Here is a 20,926-nt window from a genome sequence, read left to right on the forward strand (position 1 = left end):
ATTTTCTGAACTGCTTCCTGAAGTCAAAGTCGCTTCATGAACTTGAACCTAGCTGAAAGCCGCGCCATTTCACAATTTTCTAAAGCATGCTGGAGTCTTGAATTTTCTGAATTGCTTCCTGAAGTCAAAGCCGCTTCGCAAACTCAAACCTCTACCGCTTCCTGAGCTGAAAGCCACGCCATTTCCTGAACTCAAGGCAGTCAAAATTGACACGTCTCGTGTGATTTCTTAGCATTTCCAAACTTTTTCTTAGAGAGATGATTTGAACAATGGTTGGGGGTCAGATCTATCTTACATCCTGTTTTCTATATGTGATTCTGCTCGATGCTTGAATTCTATTCTTCAGTGCATGATTAGAATTGTTCAATTATGTCTTACAGCTATGTGAGTGCATATAGATGAAGGGGGTGAGACATGCTCCACCCTTTCCAAGTCTTTTCCCATCAGCTACTGTCGATTGCTTTTGGGTTTGGATCATTCACGGGTGCCACATTTTGCCATAATAAATAGATTTAGATTCAATTTCAGCGGAGAGTGTCATTTTCATGCACCTAATAAATTGGGATAATTGACGGATACTTGCACCCTGCCCAACTTGATCGCTCTAAAGCATCGGATCTTTATCACAAAAAAGAACCAAGAAAAGAAAAAGGAAAAGCAAAGAATAGTCATGAATCACAGCTAGCCTTTCCTTTAACCATCTGTAGCACCAACTTTTCTAGTGTGAACTAGAAACTAGGAAGGAATATTGAATAAGGTTTAAGACTTGGGGTCTCCTGTCTAATTCCGTGGCCGCTGATTGGTGCCCTACCCCAGCTATCAGACTGCGATTTAGACAATTTGTTGTCAAGCTGGCCCAGTATCCATGCTCACGCCTGGGTTCTCTGAACCGAAAAGGCTTAGCCTCCAATTCACACAGTTTAGCTGTTTCTCGCTAAATCTTAAAGGTCTTATAGTTCATATAAAACTCTGAAGCCGTTCAATTATCAATTAGGACACTAGTTCTAAGGATTACAGCAGAGCCTTAACTCCTGGTAGAGCAAGTGACCAAGGAAATAGTTCCCAAAAGTAGGAAGAGCAGAAGAGCACATTCTGTTTCAACGTCCATAAGATCCAAATTTTTCGGTTTCTGCACATGACCAGAGGTGTTCGGGTCAAAGACGCTGCCAATAAAACGGTATGCTTGAGCCAAATCGGTTGAAGCCACATTCAAATTAAAACACGGTACTTGTTAGTATAAAATGCAGAATGAAACTACCGAAACTACCGACGTAAGAGCATTCAACTACACGGTTAGGATGCAGAGACCACTATTTCAGTGTGTAATTACGAATAAAGAGAGAGTGGTGGGGTCGGTACGCAGCAATTGTAAAGCAAGGAAGAAGACAGGAAGATACGAAGACTGGGAAAGGTTGGCGAGGATCTCGTGCGGGAAGGTGCTGAGGAGGCTAAAGGAGATCCGGTTTCACTATGGCTACCTCTTCCCCGGCAACTACCTGGAGAGATCTGACGATGAATTGGACCCCAGTCAAGAAGTATCTAAAGAGATCCGACAGTGACAGTGAAGGAGGTCGTGCTTATGGCATCGGAGGCCTTTTCTTTTTTTAGGTCTGTAGCTATGGGCTGTCTTCTAAGTTAACAAGACTGGAAGAAAAGAAGAAAAAAATAAATTGGGTTTTTTCTTAATCGTGGGTCTTGCAATTTTTTTGTTCATAATTTTTTTGGACAAAAGAATTCACGTTCCGGTAGCAGTAAAAATCGCTTGCACGTTGGGCTTGGGGACATTTGGCCGGTCGGTGAGTTTAGGTCATTATTGGAGATTGAATTAGCTACATCGAGCCTCATATACGAGAGAATCATGAACACTTGTCCGAGTCAAAGCTTCAAAAGAGAGAGCATGCGCGAAAATGCGAGCTCTGCTTGTGGGCTTTAATGAATTTTGCAGGCCTTATGTTTTGACCTTTCTCTAGTGGCCCGATATCTGAATAACAAGGAAACCAAGTCAATAAACAGAAGTGGAAGGGTTTGGGACGTCGTCTTCTTCTCCAAGCCGCCAATACTTCTATTTTCTCGTGAGTTTCACTTTCGATCGGTTGTTGTTTCATGAGCTTGGATGCAAAAAGTGGATTCTTATGTTGCTTACGTATTAGGACGGAAATTTGCGCCTTTCGTTATCCCTTTCATCATAACATGTTTTTTGATGCTTGATTGGACTAGATGATCGGACTTGTCTGGTTGTATACCTAGTGCATCATGATGCATGGTGTGTTAACTTGGTTTTGAGTGCCATAAGAAGTCATGTTTTGATAGGTGGAATTGCTCTGAGTAACTTAATTTTTATTCCTTAAATAATCTGTTAATACTTCCATTTTCTCGCTATTTTCAATATTGTGTTTCCTTTTAAACTTCTATATATTTGTGTGAGTACGTTGGAGCATAAGTTCTTGATTTGTCTCTCCTTTTATATATTTTCAAAATATGATTCAACTAAGCATAAGTTGCTGAATTTGTTTTTTCAAAGCAACTTTAGTATACATTGTGTCATATGCCATTAGATCAGGTGTTGCTTCTTCTCCCGCGGCATGAATTTGGTCCTTGCACGCCTTAGCTTGTGTGCGGTAAAGAGTTGCAACACTTCTTCCTCCTTGTTAGTGAGAGACGCCCCTTGACAAGCTTCCAACTCCCATCCTTGAACCGACTTTCAATCCGTCATCATCTAAATTTCCGGTAGAAATCAATTTCGTCCGAATGTCTGGAATTTGCCTCACATGCTTGAGCATTAGTTTGTTGCCCAAGCTATTTTCTAGACAACATAAACAATTTTCGCAACATCAGAATTGCCCATCTTCACAAAACTATAATCTCACGCCTTGTAAGACACAAAGAAATCAACACGTGGGGTGGAAGACATGAGGCAGCACCATCCATGACCCAATCCAACTCCTGCTACCGCAAACCATCATCATCACAAGGAGACAAAACAAACAAGTCTTCTAGGGAACTTCCCTAGAAGGAAGTGCTGATCAAATAAAAAATAAAAAATTTAATGTAACATTTATGCCCTATCTTGATTAAACAAACAAGTCCGTAACATCTATATTTAATGAACATTTATGTTTCGGCCAAATCAAATGTTATTTTTGCTTAAGAAACACTCATAAAATAAAAATAAAAATAAAAAAATTAAAACTCGACATTCTAAACGAATCAAAAACGGAACCCCAACTGAATGTATTCCGAGTGAACATAGTGCTTCAACAAACCATTGGGTCCTGGCGCATTTTGTACAATGCAAGCCCAAGATTGGAATCCAAGCCCACATAAGAAGCCCCCCAAAAGACGAGCGGACAGGAAAATTATGACACTCGGACTTCCACATGAAGTGAAGAGCCTTGGGAGGATTAATTGTACAAATATAAGTTTGGAGACTTGACTTAACAACTATTGTCAACGTAACAAATATAAGTTTGGAGGCAAGGTCTATCTGGGTTTAGGCCTATCTATGGGAACTTTCATGGTAGCAGGTTTATATATAGTCTTTACATATCTTATTCATCTGGTTTTAATTACCTAATTACTTGAGACAGTGATGCAACTTTTCCACGCCAATGATCTGCCAAATCGCTCTAGTATGCTGGCTAAAGTACGAAGATACGACGACAATAGCCAAAAAGGAGCTGTGAAAGTCAAGTGTTATATAGAGTAGGATGAGATTTACGCTATGACTTATGAAGAAAAACCATAGGTTTTGTTTCATCATATCGGTGATATGTGTTTTTGATTAATAATTTAAATTATAAACAGAGACTATGCATAGGTTCTGCAGATAATTTAATCCAAGTCTTGATTGATGTCCTCAGATAGCAAATTCTGCCTTCATTATGAATGTACCATGTGAATTATTTCAGATTCTAGTCTTATGGTTCTATGAAGTGGCTCATACAAAATTTTAAAGAAGTTTACTCTAACTCATGAAGCACTGAGAATCACCGACTATTGAACGGCAACTCATTAATCAATGATTTACAGTGTTCCACAAATTTAATGGATTTCCTATGTCAACTTAATGAGATATCTTATAAAGGGAGCTAATATTTAATTTTGAAATAAGAAGATAACTTTCATGGCCATCTCTAGCAAGATATATGTCTAATAATGAAGCCCAGGTCCGTCTCAAGCTCTGTTTGCATTATGTTGTCCACATAAGTCATAGTGACAGAATCATGCGTTACACGGATATAAGATTGGGGTTTGTAGTGCATATTCTTATTTTTTATGAAAGTATTTGTGTTACAATAGATATATTTTAAGATTTTTTATGATATTTTTTTATAGTAAATATAAAGAAGGAAAAACAGAAATTAGATTTAACAAATGTAGATCGATAAAATTGAGCAGTAGAGTCTATAATATGTGCTGCTTATAGATGATCCTAAATTGCCAAGAAAGCGTCTACGACTATTCATCCCAACAAATGTACGGTACCCGAGGACAACCTCCCTCACGATTTCAGATTTCCAAGTAAACTTATTATCACTTCCTTTAAAATAGATGGCAACAACTTAAAAGAAGATTTTCTTTCAAAAAGAAAATGAAAACCAAATAAAATAGCCTGCATGAACCTGAGCAAGTCCTTAAACGGCTCCACTCTGAATCGGGCATCCCAGGGTGCCCAGTTAGCCCAATAAGGAGTTTAACTAGGATTACGGGATAACGTCCACATTGGGCTTCCCCGCCAACCCCTCCAAAGAGAGGGGAGCCCACCTTGGATCCCCGTGAAGCCCTTCTCCTAGCATACTAGGCTGGGTTCAGGGAAATGAAAAAGCCCGGGTAGCCCCCCACGCAAGAGGGCTACCCTTTAAAATAGATGGCAACAACTTAAGAGAAGATTTTCTTTCAAAAAGAAAATGAAAACCAAATAAAATAGCCTGCAGAAATATACACTCCGTGTGAATGGAAGTTTTACCAAGAAGAATCATACGTAGAAACAACAAAAAGAAAGTAAATCTGAAATTCTACAGAGTAAAACAAGGAAGTATAAACGCATAGAAAATTATTTAGACAATTATATTATGGCATATGGAAAACCCCAAAGATCCAATCCTCCTGTTGTTAGATTAAAACTAGGAGAGAACGCTGCAACATCACCATAAAATGGAGTGGCAAGAAAGAAGAATGGATTAAACCTGCTACTTAACAGAATGGAAAATGAAACTAGGGAAGAGGTCAGAAAAGAACCGGAAACACCTATAACAGAATGGAGACAGCAGATTTGGAGACAAGATTTTTCCGTGGAAGGAGACAGATGATCCGCATCCTGTCACTATCCTTAAGAGAAATGAAAAAGGAAAATAGGGTTCTACTATGACATATTGGTCTCGAATCTCCCCAAAAAAGTGGAGTTTGTAACCTTGCATTGCCTGTGGGGTGAGCACACACAAAGAAAGAAGAACGTGCACATCTACTAAATATGTTATGTTACCTTAGATCTTCTGCTTGCTTCTGTGCTTGTTCATGCTTGCCTTATTGTTCTTCTGATGACCTCGATGTTTCAGGCTCAGCCTTGGCCAAATTTGAACCTTTGTTTGTCCCTGATCTTAAACTCGTGTCCATTCATAGTCATGCCCCTTCCTGAACTCACCATAGTGCCCTTTCCTGAAGTAGAGTCCCTGCCCCTCCTATGCTAATAGTCACGTTGCTTAGGGAACAAACTCGACAACACATTTTGGTCAGCAGATTCTCCAATCTCATCCTTGTCATTGTTCCTATTTTCCGTACTCGTCGTTGTCCCTTCATTGACACTGCCATAGTTCCCAATCCTTTTGTCCCTTATTTGCCTCCCATTTCCCATGGCCTCAAAACATTCAGCATTGCCTAGCTCTGAATGAAAATCATCTATGGAGAAGAGCTCTGAATGAAAATCATCAATGGAGAAGGTGCCGTCAGTTTTGCTTTCACCCACAGTTGCAGAATCTAAGTCTTCGTGAACTCGAAGTAATGCCCCTTCCTGAATTTGATGGCTGGCCTTTCCTGAAGTTGAAGCTGCATCTCTAAACCGACCTTGAAGCTTTGCTGTTTCTTGAACTTGAAATTGTACCCCTTGCTCTGCCTCTTCCTGCAGGATCCCTTCTAGGATTTCAAGCACATCTGGTCTCGCTTCCTCTGCTTGTTCTTGCAAGTAATCGTCAGAGCTCTATCCTGCTTCACTTGGACCACGTTGCAATTCCACATAAAGCTTTAGGGACTGCACAATTAAGACGATGCAAATCTTCGGTACTTGCAGAAGAAAGGTAATTTTGATCCTCAACTTCACTTGTAGCTTCGCAGGATCTCTCATCATGTTCCACTCCTTAGCACCTTTGGCAACTCGACTAGACGACAACATTTTGGTTCGCAAATTCCCCAATCTCATCCCTGTCCTTCTTCCTATTTTCCATACTCGTCATTTTCCTTCCATGGACGCTGCTGTAGCGCCCAATCCCCAATGGTTAAGATGGCATGAGATGGACGTACACTAAACCTGATGGATTTATGAGATGGGCCTGAGTTGGCCCGTCCGCCCAAGTTGGGCCCAAAAAGCCCGGCCCACGGGAATAGGGCCCGTGGATGGGGGAAGGTATAAAAGGGAGGAGAGAGAGAGAGAGATAGGCACCCTTTGGCACAATCAACGTACGCTTCTCTCCCGCGCGTTTCTCTCCCGAAGAACAAGTAGGCATACGGCTTCCAATTTCTTCCCTTCAAGGCTTCATCGACCGGATTCTCTTCCTCCATTGACGACGGTGTTTAATCTGTGGCTAACAAGGTACGCTCGACTCCGTGGTGTGCTTTACGATCGGTGATACGTGTAATTCCCGGGCTTCGTCTTCCGCATAAATTTAGGGACTCGATTTAGTGTCGAATCCGGTTTTCGGGGATTAGTCATTCCCAACATTGGTATCAGAGCCCTAGTTCACGTTTTCCCGATCAATTTGATATGTTTTGATTAATTTTTCGCAAAAGGAACTTCGGCCGTACGGATCGGGCGAGCAAACCCGACACCCGAGACTTCTTAGGCCTTTTTCATGTGTATTCGAATGTCAAAACAAATTCTGAAAGCACCGGGAGAAAGGCGACGTGGAGACGAGTCCGGGAGATGTCTCGAGCGCGGCCGGAGACGCCGCACGCGCCACACGCGCGGCGGAAGGCGCGCGTGGGCGCGACGCGCCGGAAGCGCTCGATCGCCTGGCGCGTGCGTCACACGCGCCGGTCGGCGAATCGGGCGCGTGCGCGCCGTCGGCGGGCGAACCGGCACGCGCCGGTCCACGGACCGACGCGTCGCCGACGTCAAGCATGACGTCACCCAACGGTCAAGAATCGGGCTGGCCGTCATCGATGACGTCGCCGATGACGTTGGTTGGCCGGGCGGCGACCCGACCCGCGAACCGACCCGACCCGACCGGCTGACGATGGCACGCGCGTGGCACGTGCCGCTGACGTCTGCGTGACGTCATCCCTCGCACGCGCGCGGCACGTGCGTCCGGTCCGCCCAAACGGTCCGACCGGTCCGTCCGGTCCGTTCGGTCCGACGACCGACGACTGTTGACCGGCGACGACCGTTGACCGTTGACTTGACCGTTGACCGGTCCGTCTGGTCCGACGACCGACAACCGTTGACTGACCGTTGACCGGCGACGACCGTTGACCGTTGACCGTTGACAAAAAAAAAAAAAAGGAAAAGAATGTGTTTCTTTTTCAATTAAGTCTATGTGGATTATATGTAATCCCTTATTTGTTCTGCATTTGTTGCGGGAACAATGCCTCCCCGAGGTTGCGCACACCTATTCGCGCAAAGTGTGACCGATGAACAAAAAGAAAGGCTGTCTAAGTTGATAGCCGAGCGATCGATCATCGATGGGAGAGTGGTGACTTAATTGATCACGTCCTTGAAGTCAACGGGAAAATTCAACAGGTCATATGGAATGGTCGTCTTATGTCACAGTCAGAGATGGCGCGATTTTTCATAAGCACTCTTCCACCTGAGTGGCAAGATGTGTTGAATCGCATATGGGATGTCAACGGAGCTGCTTCCTATAAGAAAATTGTGATAGATTTTGTAAATGAATATTACTGTATTGTTACAAGGGAAAAGATCAAGAAATTGAACAAAAGAGGATCTTTCCCAGTTCGTGTGCTGACTATGTGTTAGTTGCATTGGCTGATGTATGTTAAGTGTGTTTTTGTGGACATATAATGTATTGTTTACTACCCAATTGTTATTGATGTAACAACTGATATGTTAGTTGTATTGATTGAAAGCATTATTGTTTTATTGGAATTCAATTATCTGTTGCTTTCTGTTATTGCTGGTTGCTGTGGGTAATTAGCTGTGGGTAGTTTTAGAAGTTTTTGTAGCTTCATAGAATTGATTTTGCATAAGACAATTATATTGATGATAGTTTTAAGTTAGGATTTTGGAGGATGATTGGAAACATAGTGACATTTTGATTCTGAAACCTTACTTGAAATTATTCATTAATATGATGGGTTTATGTAAATAGGGATGCATAAATGATAGGCATTAATAATTCGTGCATATTAGTCTGATGTGTTCAGATCAATGGTTTCAGCAACTAAGAACATAATTGCTGATATGAACGGCAACGATTGTGGAATATTGAATACGAAGATTCAATATGTGCTGGAAAAGCAAGAAGCACTAGAAGCTCTTGACCAAATTATGGAAGATCTTGAGGGTGCCGTGCGCCACCTTGAGCTAGTAGAGGACCGCCTAACGGCATTTGAGCCGAAAATAAATATTGGCAATGTTGGTTCTAGCTTAGAAAGGGCTTTGAGCTCTAAGCGCAAGCATATTGATTCGTTCAATATATGGGCATGCAAAGGATCAAGTCCTTATTGCAAGAAATCAAGGGTTAACCAACACAAGAGAGGAAAACGTCCTCAAGTAAAGAAAATGTCAAGGGTGAGGTGTTACAATTGTGACAAGAGAGGTCACTATGCTTGCGACTGTCGTGAGCCAAAGCAAGTATACACCTCTAGTACATTTGAGAACTTTGCTGATGTGTCAAGTTCTCCTTTATTGGCTGAATCCAATCCTTTGTGGGCTATAGATTCAGATGTAACAGACCATATAGCGAAGGAAAGAGAATTCTTCGTGGAATTTTGACGAGTACCAACTGGAACTAAGTGCATCTATGTAGAAAATAACTCCAGAGATGAAGTTAAATGGATTGGCACCGGCCAATTGAACATGCGTGGTGGACGCAACTTGTTCCTACATGAAGATCTATATGCTCCGGAAATTCGTCAAAATTTAGTGTCTGTTTTGATGTTGGTCAAGCTTGGTTTTTATATGAACTTCCATAATAGAGGTGTAGATTTGTATTTGGATACGAACTACTATAGTTGTGGTCACTTTCTGGATGGTTTTATTGTATTAGATGTTGACTGTGGCGATGTCAATAATTGTTATTCTCTCGTTTCACGTCTTCTCTACTTCACATGATAATGATGTGAATGTTTGTTTCACGTCTTCTACTTCATATGATAAAGATGTGAATATGTGGCATGCTAGACTTGGTTAGATGGGCCAGCAACATATGAAAAGACTAGCCAAAGAGGGCTTGTTGGGCAATATTGAAAAAGTTGATTTGTCCATATGTGAGCATTGCCTAGAAGGGAAAACGACAAGGAAACCATTTAGAAAAAGGTAAAAGAGCTGAATTTCCTCTGCATTTAATCCGTTATGACGTTTGTGGTTCAATGAATGTGAGAGGAAGGCATGGGGCTGTTTATTTCATCACTTTTAATATATGATTATACTCGATTCGGATGTGTCTATTTGGTTTCTCATAAATCTGAAGCGATAAGTTGTTTCAAAAGGTTTACGACCCCGGTAGATAATCAATTAGACAAGAAAATAAAAGCATTGAGATCCGATCGAGGTCGAGAATATTCATCTGATGAGTTCAGAAAATTATGTGATGAAAAAGGAATAGAAAGACAGTTGTCTATTCAATATACTCCTCAACAAAATGGTGTTGCGGAGAGAAGAAACAGAACCCTACTGGAAATGGTTAGGTCCATGATGGCGCAAGCTAACTTACCTATTACTTTTGGAGTGATGCGTTGTTAACTGCTGCCTATATATTTAACCGAATGCCTTCCAAATCAGTTAGTTCCACTCCATATGAGTTATGGATAGGTAGAAACCGGACTTAAGTTTTCTTAAGCCATGGGGTTGAGCTGCCTATAATGAATCCTCTCACAAATTTGGGAAATATGGTCCCAAATGAAAGAAGAGTATTTTAATGAGATACTGCGAACACTCGAAATGGTATGTGTTCGTAGGTGAGCAGGAAAGTGGGAGAATAACTGAATTTTGAATCACAGGATGTCACATGCTTAGTGGATGAATTTCCTAAAAAGGGCGAAATAGGGAAATATTACTTCCTATTTGAAACCTTGGATCAAGATAATGATATTAATGGAGTTTATCCAAGTGGGAGTAATATGAGATGTGATGAATTGAATTCAACTCATTATCAATTACAATCACCTGATGTGACGACATCATCATTACCTAATCCAAGTGGGAGCATAATGGGGAATGATGTGCTAAGTGTACAATCTCCCATACGATGAACAAGTCGACAAAGTATTCCCCGTCGATGTTTTGACATTGAAAGGGAAACTTTTATTGTTGCTCCACAAGATGAGGATGAGCCAAGAAATATTAATGAGGCTCGAATTGCCCTAATAAGGAAAATGGATTCATGCAATGGAAGAGGAAATGGAGTCGATGAAATCAAACTAAGTCTAGGAACTGGTTGATCTGCCAAAAGGACGCAGAGCTATTGGGAACAAATGGGTTCTCAAAATAAAGCGAAAGGCTGATGGCTCGATTGAAAGGCATAAGGCTCGCCTTGTGGCGAATGGGTATAATCAACAGGAAAATATTGATGATAAAGATACATTCTCTCCTGTAATGTGATTTACCTTGATTCGCATAATTCTGGCAATAGTGTTTGGTATGGATCTTGAGTTACATCAAATGGATGTAAAGACTGCTTTTCTCAATAGAGAATTAGAGGAAGAAATAAATATGGAACAATCTGCTGGTTTCATAGTGAAAGGCCAAGAAGAAATGTATGTCGACTTTCGAGGTCGATATATGGCCTTAAGCAAATCGTCAAGACAATGGTATATACGTTTTCATAATGCCATAGTGGCATATGACTTTACAATGATAGATGAGGATCATTGTGTATATATCAAAAGATCCAATGATCAATTTGTGATCATATCATTATATGTTGATGATATACTAATTGCCGGAAGTAATATGGAGTTTGTCAATACTATCAAAAGTTGGTTGTCTTCCAATTTTGAATTGAAGGATATGGGATTGTAAACCCATTGACACTCCTATTGCAAAAGGTGAAGGATTGAGCCATAGACTGTGTCCAAGGACTCCACAAGAAAAGGAACAAACGAAACATGTTCCTTATGCTAGTGCTGTTGGGAGCTTGATGTATGCTATGATGTGTACAAGACCTGACATATGTTATGTAGTTGGAATGGTGAGCAGGTACCAATCCAACCCAGGTCAAGCACGATGAAAAGCCATTAAAATGAATACTAAGGTATCTAAAGGGGACTGCTGATTATACGTTGAGTTATTAAGAAAAGGATCCGCAACTCTAAGGCTATTTTGATGCTGATTGGAGAGGAGATTTAGATGAAAGAAAATCTACCTCTGGATTTGTTTTTCTTACCGAATAATGGCACCATATGTTGGAGCAGTAAGAAACAAAAGTGTATAGCCTTGTCCACGATGGAAATTGAGTTCGTGGCATTATCAGCAGAAAGATAGAAGATGTTTGGCTTAAGAGATTATTGATCATTTAGGTGTTATTGGAAGTGCTGCAGATTCATTGTTGGTTAACTATGATAGCCAAGCAGCAAAAGTGTACACCAAATATCCAAAATATCATGGCAAGACCAAACATATAGATACCAAGTATAATTTCGTCAAAGATATGATTGCACGAAAAGATGTGAACTTAGAGTACATACTATGCATAGAATGGAAGCAGATCCTATAACAAAGCCAATACCTAGAGATGTGTTTTGTGGCCATGTGAAATCTCTAGGATTGCGTAGAGACTGATGTACTAAATATTGTAATTTCCCTAAGTGTTCACATTTGATGAATTTGTGTTTTTCATCATTAATGCCTATGAATCTTTGTTTGATCTTTATGCATCTTAATGCTCGGTGCATTATTTTTAAGTTAAGAAGTATGTCGGACAGATAAAAGATTAGCCCACTCACACGGGTAATCGCCTCTATTTGCTATGTGATAAATAGAGATGAGACTGTTTTTAAGCTTATTATCTAGGTGATAATCGAGAGCTCAAGCTTAAAACACGTATGTCGCCTTAACTGGGTGTTAAGATGAGGACATAATACTTACTATGTCCGAGAGTAAAATACCCCACATATTTTACTTTATCTGTCTATGATGCCAGATGTGAGTTCTGATGAATTTTGTAAATGAGTAGATACGTGAACTCAAGTTAGACATTGGGTATGTCTGAACTATCATCTGTACGGTATTGAAAAGTATAGACATACGCTCCATGGAAAAGGAGTTAATACCGTAATACGTATTTCATACTACGTATGCATAAGACGACCAATAAGAGTGGCAAAAAGTTTGATCTCAACTTTTATGACGTGTGAGACTCTTGAGGAAAAGAGTTCCTCAATTTTTGTCCCCTCATGACTCTTACTTATTCTCAAGATTTCTATTTAGTGTTTGCTATCTTAGGATGTTGCCAATGGTCATGATTTTGATGCGATCTAATGGGGCATTTCTAGAAAAGCAAGCTGAACTGAAATTGAGAGTTTGAAGGGAAGAGGAAGATTGATTTTGGAGAATCACATTGTAGTTTTGTATTCACCGGTTAACCAATTATGACTGTTTTTGTGATAATCATAATTGTGAATACAATATATCATTGTTTAAAAGAGATCAAGAGAGATATAAATGTGATCGATCGATCTAGGTACTGCATACTAAATCTACTCGGAGTGTGACGCCATTATGAGCTGCTATATATTCCTAACAGATGTATAGCAACGAGCTCTCAAAGTATGCTGTCGCACGGATTATTCACCGGTATGAATGTTAAAGAGAGGAAAAGAGAATTGCCGTTTCGGCCCACCATGTTAAGAGAAAGTCTATGATGGATTTTTCTCGATGAGGCTGAGTAGGGCCTATCCGCCCATGTTGGTTTTCTACCACCATGTGCGAGTGGGAGATGATGGATTTATGAGATGGGCCTGAGTTGGCCCGTCCGCCCAAGTTGGGCCCAAAAGCCCGGCCCACGGGAATAGGGCCCGTGGATGGGGGAAGGTATAAAGGGAGGAGAGAGAGAGAGAGATAGGGCACCCTTTTGGCACAATCAACGACGCTCTCCCGCGTTTTCTCTCCCGAAGAACAGTAGGCATACGCTTCCAATTTCTTCCCTTCAAGGCTTCATCGACCGGATTCTCTTCCTCCATTGACGACGGTGTTTAATCTGTGGCTAACAAGGTACGCTCGACTCCGTGGTGTGCTTTACGATCGTATACGTGTAATTCCCGGGCTTCGTCTTCCGCATAGATTTAGGGACTCGATTTAGTGTCGAATCCGGTTTTCGGGGATTAGTCATTCCCAACAAAACCAAAATTGACGGATGACAACCAAATACACGGATTGTTGTTCTTTCATATTAAATCGGTTGTCAATTTCTATTAAATAGTAAAATCATGGTTGTGGAATTTAATATTGCACAAACTCTCTCTCTCTCTCTCTCTCTCTCTCTCTCTCTCTCTCTCGCTCTCTCTCTCTCTCTCTCTCTCTCTCTCTCTCTCTCTCTCTCTCGTGTTGAGGCTATGCCAGCACTCGAGAGCTTCGAATTCTGACTGGCCAAAAAAGCTCGAGAGAGGGGAAACGCCTGAGATGGAGGGAAGAAGATAGAGGAAGAGCAGTTGATCAAAAAATTATGCAATGGAGATGGGAAGAGATAGGAGTCGCGAATGCTATAGAAAACCATCCATACATATTATGAGCAATTTGTCGTATTTTCATCATTGTCAACCACATTATTAGTTACGCCAGGAGGATTTGCCATAATCAAAGAATGCCGATAAATCAGGCACGATATCCTCCGGGATCAGATGCAGCGGAGAGCCCTAACATGGGCTATTACGAAGCTCAATTTACCTTCAATTCCACACACAAAAGAAAAAGGGTTTCAAATGGATAAAATGTTGGGCAGAAATTTTCTGTACCTTTGCCATAGAAAACTAGGCCAGTCAGAATAGAGGAAAAATAAGCTCATGTCTACTAAGGTAGGCTCAAAGAATACGATTCAATACAAAAAATTTCTCATTGAAAGGACATGACATATACCGTGATTGCTTTTATGCCCTCGTCTTATCTGCTTATAGAACCCGTTCCTCGACATGCTATAAGCCATAAGTCCATGCACTGAGAACCAACACCAGCTTTGAATTTACCGAGACCACGATAGATTCATCAGCATGACAGGAGTAACGAAGAAGAAACGATAGGCCTTCAAAACCAGATCATTTTCTTGACGCCATTACGTATGGAAGGAGAAAGTGCCAAGCAACAACTTCCTTTCAAATAGGACATATCAGTCCCATTAAAATTCTTTCAGGTCTGCCACTTCAGAAAAGCTAGATATAACTCAACTGTCTTCCTTGGAAAAAGAGTGCAACTTTAATATTCTACACGGTCTCAAGTAGAAATCCATGAACTATGTATGAAGCAATTGAAATGACTGATCACTTTGTTTATTTGAAAATAAAACGATAGCAATCACCCATTACAGTACCCATGGAGGCCACAGACCGTGAATTTGTCCAAAATTGGGAAAGGCGACTTTCCAATGAAGTAATTCACCGAAATATCACTAGTGTAACAGTTGAAAAAACTTCATAATGGTGGCGTAACTTTGGATCCATATGTTTGTACCTAATTGAAGAGAATATCACAATTAAACACTAATCCCTAGCAAAGGCACCCTAAAAAAGCAAATAAAAGATGACTACCTCTTCTAGAACTCCTGGTAAGAAGGTACAAGAAATCTTTTCTGGACCTTACGATGGTCTTGGTAACTGAACACACGAACCTGAGGATGACCCTAAGCAAACTTTATTGCTTCCCCTTGCCTTGGGAATGTGGTCCGTATATTCTTCATACGGTTGACAGAAAAAGGAAACTGGTTATTCGACTATCAAAATGCAAACGCGGTGCAGGTGTTAAAGTGGGATTCTGAAGGTATGAGCACTTCAATTAAAATAGAAGAAGAAGAAAGCAAAAGCAGGACATAAGCGTTCCACCTCAGATGCAGGTTGTCCAGGAGAATCGTAACGTTTCTAATGGAAAAGCAAGGAAGATACAAAGCCAGATATCTTAAAGGAAAAGCCACTGAAGTGGAAGCAAAGCGCATGTGCAGGGAATACGATAAAACATACGAGGACCTTAGCTTTTATGAACATTGTGCAGCGTGATCAACCCATGTCTCATTCAACAATCGCAGCAAACTAGATGGTCTTCTGGGAGGCACCGGAGACCGTAGAACACCACTGGAGAAATATGCATCCCTCGCCGTTGGCTGGACTTGCGTGCTCTAATTGTTGTTGAGCCAATTTGAGAAGTTACAAATGGAAACTCAATCAGCATTCGCCAGGACAAGCACTAAATATGGAGCTTGAGTCTTATAGCAATGGAAAGCTGGTTATAACTCAATAAACTGGCCTTCCTCAACAGCAGCCTTAGTTGATTCTTTGATGATCCTGGCGTGAGAGCCCTCAATGTAGAGTCTGCCATGTACGGAGCTTCCCTCCTGCCATTTCCTTCTAAATCTCTTCCTCTCTCTCTCTCCCGTGGCCTAGTCTGATCAAATCCATAACAAGTGTCACAAAGGGAGCTCGGAATAGCCAAAACAGAATAAACCGCAGCATTAATCGCATTCCCATAATATCCGCGCCGATCAATCGCCGCATTCCCCATTAAAGCAATATACCACACGAACGCAGAATGGACATTTCGGTCCTAATCCGCCATGTGCAGTTCGAAAGTTCACTCAAATTTTCCATTGATTGGGAATGAGATTAGCAAATCTAACCGGAAAACAAGAACAAAGGAAGCAAAGGCCCGAGCATGCGAATGCACTGGGGAGGAGAGCCTGAAGCACTTTGAACAATCGGGGTTGGCTTGTCGTACTAAAATATGTGACTTGCAGCGCATGTTGGGACTACAACACGTTATGTGCATTCAGCATTTATTGAATCGTGTTTGATTTTTGCCAACCCAAGTCATGTTTCTATAGAAACTAAATCTATATCCAAAATTTTTCATGAAAATCAAGGCGAGGGTTAAAATCCTTTAGAGAGAGTTCATATTTCTAGATAAGTGTGGGATATGATGGGAGTTGTCTAGGCGAAAATATGATTTAATATTTAAATATTCTATCAATTGAAAATGACAATACATTCTATTTCACCAAAAATGCAAATTTACTTAGGGAAGTGAGATATCTTCCATCTAAAGTTTGATTTTGGTTTTTTTTTTTTTTTTTTTTTTTTTTTTTTTTGTGAAATGATTTTGCATTGATTTGACATGAAATTAATAGGCTCGAAATTTGAAATAAATGAAAGATGAGTACTAGAATTTAAGGTGCTGAAAAAGCAAATGCATGAAGAACAAACGAAATTACACTGATCAAACGAATAACGTCATTCACTTGATATTAGGGGTTTAGGTAGAGACTTTATAAAACGTACAATTGTCCAGTTTGTGATTAAATAGCTGCAGGGCCTAATTAGACCGTAACTAGGTCTTTGGTTAGCCCGAGGCAAATGAATGAGCAAATATAAACTTCCGCACACAAATTGACGAAAGTGAATTAAAATGGGAAAAAAAGAAAAGAAATGTCAAGAACATTGAAAATCGCATGATTGAGCATTAGAGTGAGGGGGTCACTGTAGATAAAATTTACTCATGAATAATGCTAATTTTGAATGTAATTCGCCTCCTCTTTATGAGATTCTTCGGAGCATACTAACTTTATCTTTAATTGTCCATCCGTACAATGGCTCATAGCTTTGTCCCATGTCCGCACCAGTCATCAAGTTTTCTCAAATAATAATTTCATGCTAAAAAGATAAAATGAATGATAAAAACAATTAAATAATATATTTTTCATGAAAGATGAAACTATTCTTGGTTCGATCATTTTTATAAGTGATATAAAAATTATCTTTAAAAAATATTTTTAAAATTATCCATTTTCCTAAATAAATAAAATCTAAAATCTAAAATTAAAAGAAGACAAATTTCACTACCAACCTTGTAATGAGACGTGGCAAGCACCTGCTCGAATGAGTGGTGAGATTCCCTTTCGTCAGCTTCTTGGCATCGTGGGCAACCCCAAATCCAAAGCTCCGTTGCTCGCATTCAAGAATTCGATGATCTCATCCAGTGACTCCAACCCGTGGCTGAGCTCACCCGCCTGGGCTCTCAGCACAGAGTTCTCAGCCTAAATGCTCAAGTAATGCTGTACCTGTGCGGTGATGTTGATGTTGGTCCCGATTCGGTGTTTCCTCCTTGTTCAGCTGGGCGACCTGTTCCGGCAGATTGTCCAGGTGCTCTTGCCTCCTCATCTGGACTAGTGGTTCTAGATCATCCTCTTCCTCTTCCTCTTCCTCTGGTCCATCACGACCTGCGAGTCCTTCCCGGAGGCCGAGTTCTGAACCAGGGATGACCCCTGAAGATGTCCCACTAGAAGAAATTTTTTTAGAGGAAATGTTGCAGTTTTGGGGAACTCTCTCCTCCTCCTTCTCCTATTTTCACGACGGAAAGCTAAGGCTGCCTGCTAGATCCATGGCATCAAAGCTCACGAGTCACATTACTTCCTCAGATCTGAGCCGTCTCCAACTTCTCCTCCTTTGCTCGATGCCGATTTGAGCACTGAATTGGATGCGGTGTCGGTTTCAGCGACATGGGTTTTCGCTCTCTTCGCTTAGATCCTTTTTTGCGTCTTTTACCTGTTCGATTGAATTCCTTCTTATGGTCTTTAATTCTTTTTCAGTTTGTTTTTCCGCAGCCGCATCAGAGTCTTGTTTCGCTCTGTATCTTGGCCGGGGATCGCGGAGAAGCGCTCAGCTCGCTTTTTGAGACTCCTTTTCTGTCTTCGGCCTACGGCATTGACGCTTCCGGGATATACATTCTTCAATCCAATCACTCGACATCTACAGTTTCGAGGTATGTGTCTCTGTGCTTTGTTTGAACGATTCGGAGGCTGAGATTCCTGCACATGATTTAAATGGAAATCCTCCGTAGTCGAGGTCTCACTAGCAACGTAAACGTGTTGTCAGTCGTAGTTCGGTGACGAATCGTTGCTTCATCTCGCATCTATGTCTCTTGGTAAAGATGCTTGCAAATCGTTTGTGAAAATGCCTGGATGAATATTTGTAGTGTCTTCCTCAGTTCTGAACGCTGATGTTCATGGCTTGCTTAAATCATGATACCCATATTGATTTCATCTTGTATGCTGTCAATCTAATCAATCTGAGCAATTTTAACACTATGGCATGCTTGAAACCTGTGCTCATTGGCCTTGAGTTTTAGAAAGTAATAAATCTCTGTCCTGATCTTGTTTTGCTCACATTTGGGAAGTTTCTTGATCAAGCGGAGATCTGTTGATGGACGAAATTGATGGTTGAAGTTGGCGGATATAAGCAGAAATTTGGGGATATCATTGAACAAATTGTGCGCGCTTGTATGTTGACGAACAGAAGTTAATTAATGGTTTGAATAAACAGATAGAATGATGGCAGACTAGTGAAGGAGAAGTTGTGTTCTGGAGAGCAAGGGAATAACATAATAGGAGAGAGGAATTCTCAGTCGGGTGGGCAAAACACAGTAAAAATAACCGAACATAATAGGAGAGAGAAGAATTCTCGTTCTGCTTGGCAAAGGGCAGAAAAAATAATCCGAAAATAACAAATCGGAAAATTGGTTTAGAAAAAGAGATAAAGCAATAGAATTAATTTAGTTACATTTAGATAATACACACCGTTTAAGAAAATTCATTGATTTTCTCTAGTTTAGATTAAAAAATTAGTTTTTTTTTATTTAGGAAATTGGGATTCAAATTTAACTAAGCTCATGGAGTCGCCAACCTAGGGCTTAATAAGGATGCCCTGTCACATTAGTGTATACCCAAATCTCCATTCACTACACCTGTGCCAAATCTCAGCTCATCTGCTGGCTAATCCTTCAAGAGTACACAGTATGTGATTGGATGCCAAAGGCTCGCACTATGGAGATATTCAATAGTTTCGAGATTTTGTATGACTTGTCATTCACTCGTTCAACAATGCCTACCTTAATGAGAAGCAAGAGCTCCGTTTAGTCCATTTCTCTTTCTATCTTTCATTTTTGGCTTCTTGTATCATATTCCGACATCTCGGATTTAGCTTTACTCGAGGTATTGTCCACTTTGAATGATCCCATATCGAGCCTCCCAATTTTGTCCTTTGGAGTAGAGGTGGATACTTTTTTAGGGGGGTCACTTATCTTGGTAGTGCTCCCACCACCTAGCACACTTAACTTTTTTCTAAACTAATAATTACTATTATGTCAAAACAAGTCTATCTCAGTCACGCTCTCTTATTACTCCATGGGCAATTCAGTTCATTCTTGCCCCTTCTGCTATCACTGAAGCCTGTCAAGAATCGCTTCTTGTCTGAACCCTCTATCTCAAGTCATCATTCCCCACCTTTGTTAGACCAAGTCATTACACCATCCATTAATGTATTCCCAAATCTTCGTTCATTGTACTCGTGCCAAGTCTCAACTCCATCCACAGGCCAATCCTCAGTCCCCTGTCTAAGTTGAGCCAGTCATGAGCTTAAAAGAGTGACAGAGAGAATTTAGCGAAAGCAGTGGTCTCATTAACAAACTTCGAAAGCTCATATAAGTCCCACATTGGATTGAGTGAAACACCAAGCTGAGTGAAAGATTAAAGCTTAAATTCTTTCTCAATGGCATCTTCGCTTCATGTTGACTCAAACTCCAGCTCTAGCTTAAAGGCATCAACTCCTATGAGATGACGTCCCACCGTCTCTATAAAGTTCGAGCGTGGTCTCCTAAGAGATATCCAGGGTTCACTATATATGCCACCAATTCAAAAACATCGTAATTTTTAGAAATGCCATAATTTTTAATAATATATACGCCACCAATTCACTTGGGTGTCAATTATCTTTGCAAAATAGTGATTATGGGGTCGTCGCAACCATCCAACTAGAGTCCTTGCACAACTCTAACCCTCCATAGACCCGAATGCGATATTCCATTTTTTGTGTCGTGGGAACCTCAATCACCTTGCATCTTATCAGGTTTTGTTTAGTGCCCCACTTTTGTCTTGATCCATCAAACTGGAAAATAGCACACATTTTTTCATTTCTAATTTTCATTTCCATAAATAATATGTTTTTGTTTTTTTGTTTTTTTAAATTCTTAGTCATAGGAGTATTGAGCGAGGCACCAACATACATTAAAAAGCATAAAAGGATAAATGAGTTGATTGACCTCCATGTGAGCACTTTGAATGTGTTCTCGCTCGCCAAGGCAGCGACGGAGGGACGGATTACTGACCGGATTGGCCATCACAACACGATCACGTTCGCAATAGATAATCAATGGTAGTTTTTATCTTTTGGAACTAATAATAGTTCTCCAATTGAAAATCGAGGTTGGCACATGCTAAATTGTGCCATTCTTATGATGTTAAATGGTTTTGTGAAGCTAGTTGATTTTGGAGTAATGAACAAGAGAAGT

At 40.7% G+C, this 20,926-nt stretch overlaps 1 pseudogene; it reads right to left on the minus strand.

The window, feature by feature from the left end:
• The window catches only part of LOC104440021, an 81,962-nt pseudogene extending 66,687 nt beyond the window's left edge, over positions 1-15,275 (minus strand).
• Between the last annotated feature and the right edge of the window lie 5,651 nt (positions 15,276-20,926).

Source organism: Eucalyptus grandis, chromosome 3 (assembly GCF_016545825.1).
Source record: "Eucalyptus grandis isolate ANBG69807.140 chromosome 3, ASM1654582v1, whole genome shotgun sequence".
Lineage (NCBI taxonomy): Eukaryota > Viridiplantae > Streptophyta > Magnoliopsida > Myrtales > Myrtaceae > Eucalyptus > Eucalyptus grandis.